Source organism: Meles meles, chromosome 5, assembly GCF_922984935.1.
Source record: "Meles meles chromosome 5, mMelMel3.1 paternal haplotype, whole genome shotgun sequence".
Lineage (NCBI taxonomy): Eukaryota > Metazoa > Chordata > Mammalia > Carnivora > Mustelidae > Meles > Meles meles.
Window position 1 is genome coordinate 61,671,667 of NC_060070.1, and position 9,653 is coordinate 61,681,319.

A 9,653-nucleotide genomic window follows, 5' to 3' on the forward strand; every position below is an offset into this window, starting at 1 on the left:
CTTCCCACAAATCCTTTTTTCTGATGATAAAATGAAAACAAATTAGGTATTGTTTTAAAGCTGATGTGACATTCATTGTGAGTCTGATTCTCCTAGCCTTTGGTGACTAACGTAGGCTGCTGTGAATTTTGGGCACTGGCAGCTAGCTCTGCAGTCTTCCACTGATAATGAAAATATTAATATTGACAGCAATTACCATCATTAGAGCTGCCTATACACCTGACACTCTATTGAAATAATTACATGCAGTACTCCTTTACTCTTCACACTCACACTAAAGATATTGAGATTTGGCCTAAAAGAGCCTAGGCAATCAAAACTTAAACTCAGTTCTTTCTACCTCAACTCCTATACCCTTGACCAACCTACCCCAGTCTAGCTGTAGTTGCCTAGAATATTTACATAGAGGTTTGAGTGGACAGTCTGGTCAGAGGACGTGCAAGTGAAGTAGATATGGATCTAGCATACAGGTACAAGCATACAGGTGTTTCTGCTTGTGTTACTCAGCTTTTAAAAGCACTCTAAAACCAGCTTTCATTAGCAGGGTAGGCGTTAGTTAATGTGTCTGAGAATCCAGCTGAACAGATAAACATCTCAGTTTCAAAAACTGGGAAACAATCCTGAATTATATAAGAAGATCAAATGTAAATAAATGCGATAATAAGAGCTACATTCATCCAAGTAATCATTAATTTCCCTTTCATTCATTTATCTTCATCAATGAAAATGTTGATTGCCTACTTTATGTCAAGCATTGTTCTAAGTACTGTCATTATAGCAATGGACAAAAATAAAGTCTGCTTTCATTGATCTTAAATTCCCCTTGGGGTAGGAGGGAAGGTAAATGGTAATGTAATAAAAAATACATTTGGAGTCTATAGACGCTGATAAGTTCCATGAAACAAAAGCAAGAAGGGATTTTAAAAGACTGCGATGACAGGTGCAATTTTCTAAAAGAGTGGTCAGGGAAAGCCTCTCTGATAAGATGCCATCATAGAAGAAATTTGAATTAACTGGTGAATAGAACCAGGCAGTATACAAAAGGAGAGTGTGCCAAGGAAGGATAACAGGTGCAAATGCTCTGTAGTAGTATAGGCTTAGCCTGCATATCAGAGTAAGGAGAACAGAGAGGCAGGACTTGAAGCAAAAAGAAAGAATGAGATTTGAGAGAGCACAGGCAAGAGAACAGACATTGGATTTTTTTGTAGTATAAATAAACATTGGAATAATTTTGAATAAACAAAAGTGTTGTCTGACATATTGGAAAATAGAAACTAGGGAGTTCATAAGTGGAAGCAGAGAGACTAGTAGGCGGCATCATCAAAGAAAGAGATGATAATGATTTGAACTAAGGTGATAGAAATGGAAGTGGTGAAAAGTTATCGGACTTGGGATATTTTTTTTTTTAAGATTTTATTTATTTACTTGACAGAAAGAGATCACAAGTAGGCAGAGAGGCAGGCAGAGAGAGGGAAGCAGGCCCCCTGTTGAGCAGAGAGCCCGATGTGGGACTCGATCCCAGGACCCTGAGATCATGACCTGAGCCGAAGGCAGCGGCTTAACCCACTGAGCCACCCAGGCGCCCCCGGACTTGGGATATTTTGAAGGTAATTTGCTGATAACTGGATCTGGAGCAGAAATGCGAGTACTCTGGCCTTTTCACCTCGATATGAGTGAGTTGAGTTGTTAATACCTGAGGGAGCAGACTGAGGGAGAAGCAGGTTTGGGAGGGAAATCAAGAGGTCAGTTTTAGAGATGGTAAGTCTGAGATGTCTATTAACCAATATAATACATGCAACTATCACACTGCTTGGAAATGTGTTAGGTGCTTGATAAAAGTTCCTTACTTAATTAAGCAAGCAAAAACATTGCATCTGAAGATTTTTCTTGAGATCTCTGTCAAATTTCTTTGGCAACTGTTTTTAGAATAAACTTTCATAGAAAAGTAGGAAATTTCATGAAGTCATGAAGAACAAGTTTGATTCTCAGCGACAGAGGAAGAGAGTGAGAATTTGGAGCAGTGGGACTGTTTTAATCACAATGTAGGAAATGATGATAAATACTTCAGGGCAAGCAAGGAAATGGCCTGGCTGCAGTCATAGATTCTAGAGGCTGATAAGGAGTGAAAGGCTAATTGATGGCAGATTGTGAAAGGCTTGGAGGGTCAGACTAAAGAGTTTGACTTATTTTCAATTGTCGTCTGTTTTTGTTTATCTAATTGGCAAAGGAGCCACAGGATGAAAGCAATGTTTGTAGAGAATTAATCAGGAGGGACTATATTAGAGAAGATTTATGCAACAGGAGGACTGTAGTAGCTCTGAGTGAGAAAGAATTGTGGTAACAATGGAAATGGAAAGCAAGCAACAGGTTCAAGAGGCTTATGAAGGCAAGGAGATGTGGTTGTTATCTAGTGCAAACTCCATAATAGATACCAAAGCTCTTTGATGTTTGGCATCATCCCAACAAAGTATGATTGCCTGGATTCTTGTTAATTTACACAATTATACATGATCTTTTGTTATTTTTACATGCTCTAGCTGTGGGAGTCCTCAAGGCTGTTTACCAGGGTGGTGGTTCTCTTTCTCAGCACATGGTAGGACTCTTTCATTTCTCTAGGATGTGAGGCACAGGAATGTGACTTGCTTTGGGAAATAGGAGATGAGCCTAAATGGTGTGTTGTCACGTTTGAGGACAGAGTTTTTATTTTTATTTTTTACTTTTTATTATTTTTAAAGGTTTTATTTATTCATTTGAAAGAGAGAGAGCACAAGCAGAGGGAGACACAGAGGCAGAGAGAGAAACTGGGAGCGGGAGATGGGGCTCAATCCCAGGACCTGGAGATCATGACCTCAACTGAAGGCAGATGCTTAACCATCTGAGCATTCCAAACACCCTGGGGCAGAAGTTTTAAAAAGTAGAGTGCAAATTTATCACCATCTCTTCCTGATGCAGCCAGTGGCAATATTAAAAACTGGTGGAGATTGCATCAGCTGATTTCATCAGTTTCAAAGTAAGGATGGTTGGAACAGCTACTCCAGCAAACCAGCAGAGTCAGGTGTGAGTGAGAAAATTTGTTTCTATAAGCCACTAAAATTGGGGTTATTTGTTACTAGGGAATAATCTAGTTAATCCTGAACTGATAAAGTAACTGTTACCTGAGGAATTAATAAAGTATTATACAGTCAAATGTCAAAGATATTTAAATAATTTAAAGGAACGTATTTTATGTGGGAAATCTTATTTTTGTTTTTCGAAAGTATTGAGCAACAGATATAACACAAACTGTAATGATACTCATAACTCTGGCCAAAAAGAGACAAGCAAACGGGAAGTAATAGTTTTTATTATGTATTTGTTTTCCTGAGTTGACTTTATACAAGTTTCTGTGACCCGTTTTGTGTTTTTTTTTTTAATCAAAGTAAAGTAATTTTCCAGGGATTTGGCAGAAAATGAAAAGTGTGTGCATATGTGTGTGTATGTGCGTGCGTGTGCGTGCGCATGTGCACGAGAGAGGGGAAAATCAAATTCCTCCTGGGAGAAAAACAAATAGGGACAGGAAGTAAACACTTTGTGAAACGAATACTAATATTCTTTACTGGTACAGAACTTAATATCTGAGATACTTTTCTACAATTGGAGAAAAAATAATTAACTTGAAAAGCTGATTAAAAAGATAAACACACTCAACACAAAGGACATTATGTCATTTCATTTAGACCCACATGCCCAAGAATATTTATAGATGTGAACAGACACCAATTTTACATTTCAGGCATATTAGAACTGGTAAAGACTCTTCTGGACCAAACTCTGGGTCAGCTCCTCAGAGCCTAACTAGACCCCATCCTTGGGCACATCCTCAAGAGCTCAGTTTTAGCAAGAATCCTGCTAAGTCAGTTCAGCCAGAAACCCCACCCTTAATATCTGAACAAATCCCTCATCCCAGCCATTTCCCAGATCGTATCTGGTCATCGTGGCTTACCTGCACAAGAATCCTGTCAAGTTCATTTATTCCCCTTTACCCGTGATGTTGCCTCTTAGTAGGCCTTTGGTCCTAAGCTGCTCCTTATATAGATCCCAAAGAAGCTCCTTACCTCACTATTGACAGCAGAGGAATTTCGTACCTCCAATTTCTTTCTTTTTTTTTTCCCCTCAAGATTTGATTTATTTATTTATTTATTTATTTATTTATTTATTTATTTAACAGAGAGAGAGAGAGAGAGAGAGAGAGAGCCCAAGAAGGAAGAGTGGCAGGCGGAGGGAGAAGGAGAAGTAGGCTCCCCGCTGAGCAGAGAGACAAATGTGGGGCTCCGTCCCAGGACCCTGGGATTATGACCTGAGCCAAAAGCAGACACGTGACCATCTGAGCCACCCAGGTGCCCCTCGTACCTCCAATTTATGATTCTTCCTGGACTGAGAGCAGTTATGCTTGTTCACTATTGGTCTCCTTCGCAGCACATCTAGGTTTGACTTCCATCTGCGAAATAACATTTCTTTCCTCCATTAGCTTTTCAGATTCATGTATTGATCTTTGGATGACAGGTATCTCCAAGTCCCACTGAAGATGGGGTTTGTTCGAAGGCAAAATATTTCATGATCATGAAAAATAAATGTTAAATAGTGCGGTAAATGGTGAAAATGATCATTTAAAACCTAAAGAATACCTTATAAACTTAAGCACATTTATTGAGAATTAATTATTTACAAAGTTGAAGTTGAGTACCTTTATTCTGATTTTTCAAAAATTATGCTTAAAAGCCGAGTTTCAAAATATGTAAAATCCTTGTCATGCTGAGCTAATTGAATTTATATTCTTAAGTAGTATCTTTACTCTGTCATAACTTTGAACTAAATGCAATTTCTTAACATCGATGAAGTTAATCTCACATTTTTTTATTTAACACATTTTATTTAACATTTATTAACATTTAACATTTATTAACATTTAACATTAACATTTATTTAACTGTAATCTTGTCCCAGTTCATATATAAATATAGGAAACCTCAAAGACGATAATAGCTATCATTTCCAGTGCTAATTTTTAAGGCATACTTACTACATCCTACTAAATCTTATTGCAATGCTTCTTAAGTGATTCTGAAATAATCAACTCTTACGTCAGGTTTTAGTCCAGAAAATTTTTAAACAAAAATCAAAATCAGTATATATTGCTTATATTTCTAGAAACACTAACAAATGCCCCCCCGCACACACACACAATACTTGGCTCATCAGACATGTCTACAGTTGACAAAATTCTATCAGTATCTAGAGGAAAAGCTCAGTAGAGGTACTAATCTGCATAGGAAGGTTTTTAGGAAGGAAAAATTGATCTTAGATTTTTAAATCTATGTATTCCTTAGCAAAATGAGAACTAGTTTAAAATGTCAACTCTTTGAAAAAAATGGGCTTTTTTTCATTAAAGATTTATACAATTTATTTTTCAGTCCCAGATATCTATTCACATGTTTTAAACATTTGAATATATTTTGTCTAAAAATATTTGTATGCTTAAATTCCAACTAGATTATTGATTATTGATTTGATATTAAGTTTGCTAATTGATGTGGAATGTTGCCAGAGTTGGGACTTCTTCTTTTTCTCTTATTTCATAGCACTTTTAATCATATTTTATCTGCTGATCTTGGAGAAATGAATTTTATTGTTAAAATTGTCAGATAGAGTCAGGACAATTGGGAACAAAGGAAAGCACAATCCCAGGCCAAGAAATATGACTGAAAATAAGACGTATCTTTTAAACAGTAGAGGAGAGTTGTTAAAAAAAGGAATAAGCTGTCAAATTTGTTTCAAATGAATAGCTGCTCATCGAACTTAGCTTTGAAATAGAGGCCTCAAAGAGTAAGAAATCAAGAAGTTCTAGAACCTGGGTCCAGCAAAAAGAGCAATGAACTTGGGACTCCAATAGAAAACAGAGCACAGCGGAAAAACACACAGATGGGAACCATAGAAGAATGGATAAAATCCAGGCTCTACCATTCACTCGTTAGGTGGCCTTGGGCAGAGATTGGTTTCGAGCCTGATTCCGTATCTATAAGTGGGAATAAATGATGCCCAGCTTCACTCATTGTTATTATGCTTAGAGATCTTATTTGTAAAATGTTGGGTGGAGTCAGAGCTTAGAGATGACAGGAGCTATTATTATTAATTGTAATTAGAAACAGAATCAGGTCTTTCTATGGAAAAAAAAAATCCCTCAGTGAAGAGGCAAAATTCACTAACAATATATAGCAAAAAATAGTTGTTAAATCAAACCAAGTTGGATTCCATGACTCTGTTTAGTGTCTGTATGTTCCCATCTTGCATTTAGTTGTACACAGCATTCCTTGAATGGTGGTGTAATAGATTTTGCTATCTCAAATGTTCATGGTCTGGCTGACTACCATAGAATAAAGACAAAGATCTCGGACTATGGAGGTGTGACATACCCACCAAAGATTTTTTGGTGTTTCTGTATTTACTGTAAATGTATAAGCCAGGTGAACTGGATACACCTAAAACCCTTCCAACACAGTAATTTTGTGAGCAGTACCATCACCAGACACTACTTTTTTCTGAGTTCTCTATAAACCCGTTCTGTTTTTGATTGACAAGAAAATTACAAGACTCTTGTTCTCATAATTTCCCTGAAGTGCCACTTGTATTATGCATGGGGTTTTTGAAAATAATTTCTTATTTGTTTTATTGAAACATTCCAAAATGTCTTTTCAAACTAAAGTTAAAATAAGGAGCACCTAGGTGGCTCAGTCAGTTAAGCATCTGCTTTCAGCTCAGGTCATGATCCCAGGATCCTGGAATTAAATCCCACATTGGGCTCTCTGCTTAGAGGGGAGTTTGCTTCTCCCTCTCCTTCTGCCTGCCACACCCCCTGCTTATGCACACTCTCTTTCTCTCTCTCTCTCTCAAATAAATATATAAAATATTTTTTAAAATAAAGTTAAACTAATACATTGAGCTATATCATCTTTTTTTACTGTAATAAAATACACATAACATAAAATTACCGTTTTAAACATTTTCAAGTGTATAGTTCAGTGCATTAAGTACATTCTCATTGTTGTCAACCAACACTACTTTCTATCTTCAGAACTTCTTCATCTTTCCAGTCTGAAACTCTTTACCTATTAAACAGTAACTCCTCTTTCTCACCTCTCCCAGCCTCGGGTAAATTCTATTCGGCTTTCTATCTCCATGGATTTGATTTATTCTAGGTGCATCAAATATGTTTCCTTTGTGTCTGGCTCATTTTACTTGGCATAACGTCTTCATATTTCATCTGTGTTGCAGCACATATCAGAATTTCATTTCTTTTTAAGGTTGTGGGGTTTTTTTTCCACTTTCAAAGGCATAAATTATTAATTAACCTTATTTTTAATTGACTTATTTTTTTAGGAGCAGTTTTAGGCTCATAGCAAAATTGAGAGGATGATACAGAGATTTCCCAAACATCCCTCTGTCCCCACACAGGCACAGTCTCCTCCATTATCACCAACCCCTCACCAGAGTGATACATTTACTGCAACTGATGAACCTACATTGGCACATCATTATAACCTCCAAGTCCACAGTTTATGTTAGGGTTCACTCTTGTTATGCATTCCATGAGTTTGGACCGGTGTATTAGGACATGCCTACATTTTATATAGTACCACAGAATATTTTCATCATCCTAAGAATCCTCCGTGCTCCATCTATTCATCCATCCCTCCCCCAACCCCTAGCAACCACTGAGACTTTTTACTGTCTCCATAGTTATGCTTTTTCCCGAATGTTATATGGTTGGAATTATATGTATGGTTGATTTCGTTCACTTAGCAATACGCATTTAAATTTCTTCCATGGCTATGGACATTGGGGAGGGGAGGCGAACCATAAGAGACTATGGACTCTGAAAAACAACCTGAGGGTTTTGAAGGGTCAGGGGTGGGAGGTTGGGGGAACAGGTGGTGGGTGATGGGGAGGGCACGTTTTGCATGGAGCACTGGGTGTTGTGCAAAAAGAATGAATACTGTTATGCTGAAAAAATTAAAAAAAAAAAAAGTAAATTTCTTCCATGTCTTGATAGCTCATTTCTTTCTAGTGCTGAATAAAATTCTATCCTCTAGACATAGTACAGTTATCTATCCGTTCACCTACTGAAGAACATGTTTTTTTACATTTCAATTCTTGTATAGTTACAGTGTTATATTAGTTTCCTTTGTACAATATAGTAACTCAACTATTCCAGACATCACTTAGTGCTCATCAGAACAAGTGCACTCCTTAATATCCATCACCTATCTCACTCATCCCCCTACCCACCCCCCCTCTGATAATCACCAGTTTGTTAATGTGTTTTGTGGTTTTTTTTTGTTTTTAAGTAAGCTCTATGCTCAATGTGGGGTCTGTACTCATGACCCTGAGATCAAGAGTTGTGTGCTCTACTAACCGAGCCAAGCAGGCACCCCCGCCCCCAAATCAGGTTGTTTTTATAACTGAGTCTGTTTCTTGGTTTGTCTCTCTCTCTCCTTTTTTTAATCTTTGCTCACTTTTTCTGTAGTTTCTTAAATTCCACACATGAGTGAAATCATATGTTATTTGTCCTTCTCTGACTTATATCACTTAGCATAATACCCTCTAGCTCCATCCATGTCATTACAAATGGCAAAATTTCTTTCTTTTTTAATGGCTGAATAATATTCCATATAATATAATATATTATATATAATATTCCATATATATAAAGAATATATATATATATATGTCCACCTATCACTGGATACTGTATAATTTGGCTATTATAAATACTACTATAAACATAGGGATATATAGCCCTTTGAATTACTGTTTTTGCATTTGGGGGGTAAATACAACTACTAAATCATAGGGTAGTTTTACTTTTAACTTTTGGAGGAGCCCTCATACTCTTTTCCACAGTAGCTACCCTAGTTTGCATTCCTACCAACAGTGCAAGAGGGTTTCTTTTTCTGCACAACCTTGCCAGCATGTTATTTCCTGTGTTTTTAATCTTACCCATACTGAAGGACATCTTGGTTGCTCTAAGTCTTGACAGTTATGAAAACATCTGCTATAAATACCCATGTACAGGTTTTCATGCAGATGTAAGTTTGCAACTCTTTTGCATTAATACCAAAAAGCATCATTGTTGGATCATATGGTAAGGATATATTTAGTTTTGTAAGACACTGTCAAACTATATTCCAAAGTGGCTGTACCATTTTGTATTTTCACCAGCAATGAATGAGGATTCCTATTGTTCCGCATTCTTGCCAGCATTTGGTGTTGTCAGTGTGTTGAATTTTGACCATTGCAATAGGTGTGTAGTGATAGCTCATCTTAATTTACATTTCCCTGATGACATATGAGTGGAGCCTTTTTTCATGTATAGACTTTTCATCTGTATGTCTTCTTTGTCGAGGTATCTGTTAAGGCCTGTTTTTCAACTGAGTTGTTTGTTTTACTATTGGATTTTAAGTGTTCTTTGTATATCTTGGATAATAGACCTTTATCAGATGTATCTTCTACAAGTATTTTCTCCAAGTCTGTGGCTTTTCTGCTCATTTTCTTGACATTGTCTTTTGCAGAGCGGAAATGTTTAATTTTAATGAAGTCTTTCACAGATTGTGCCTTTG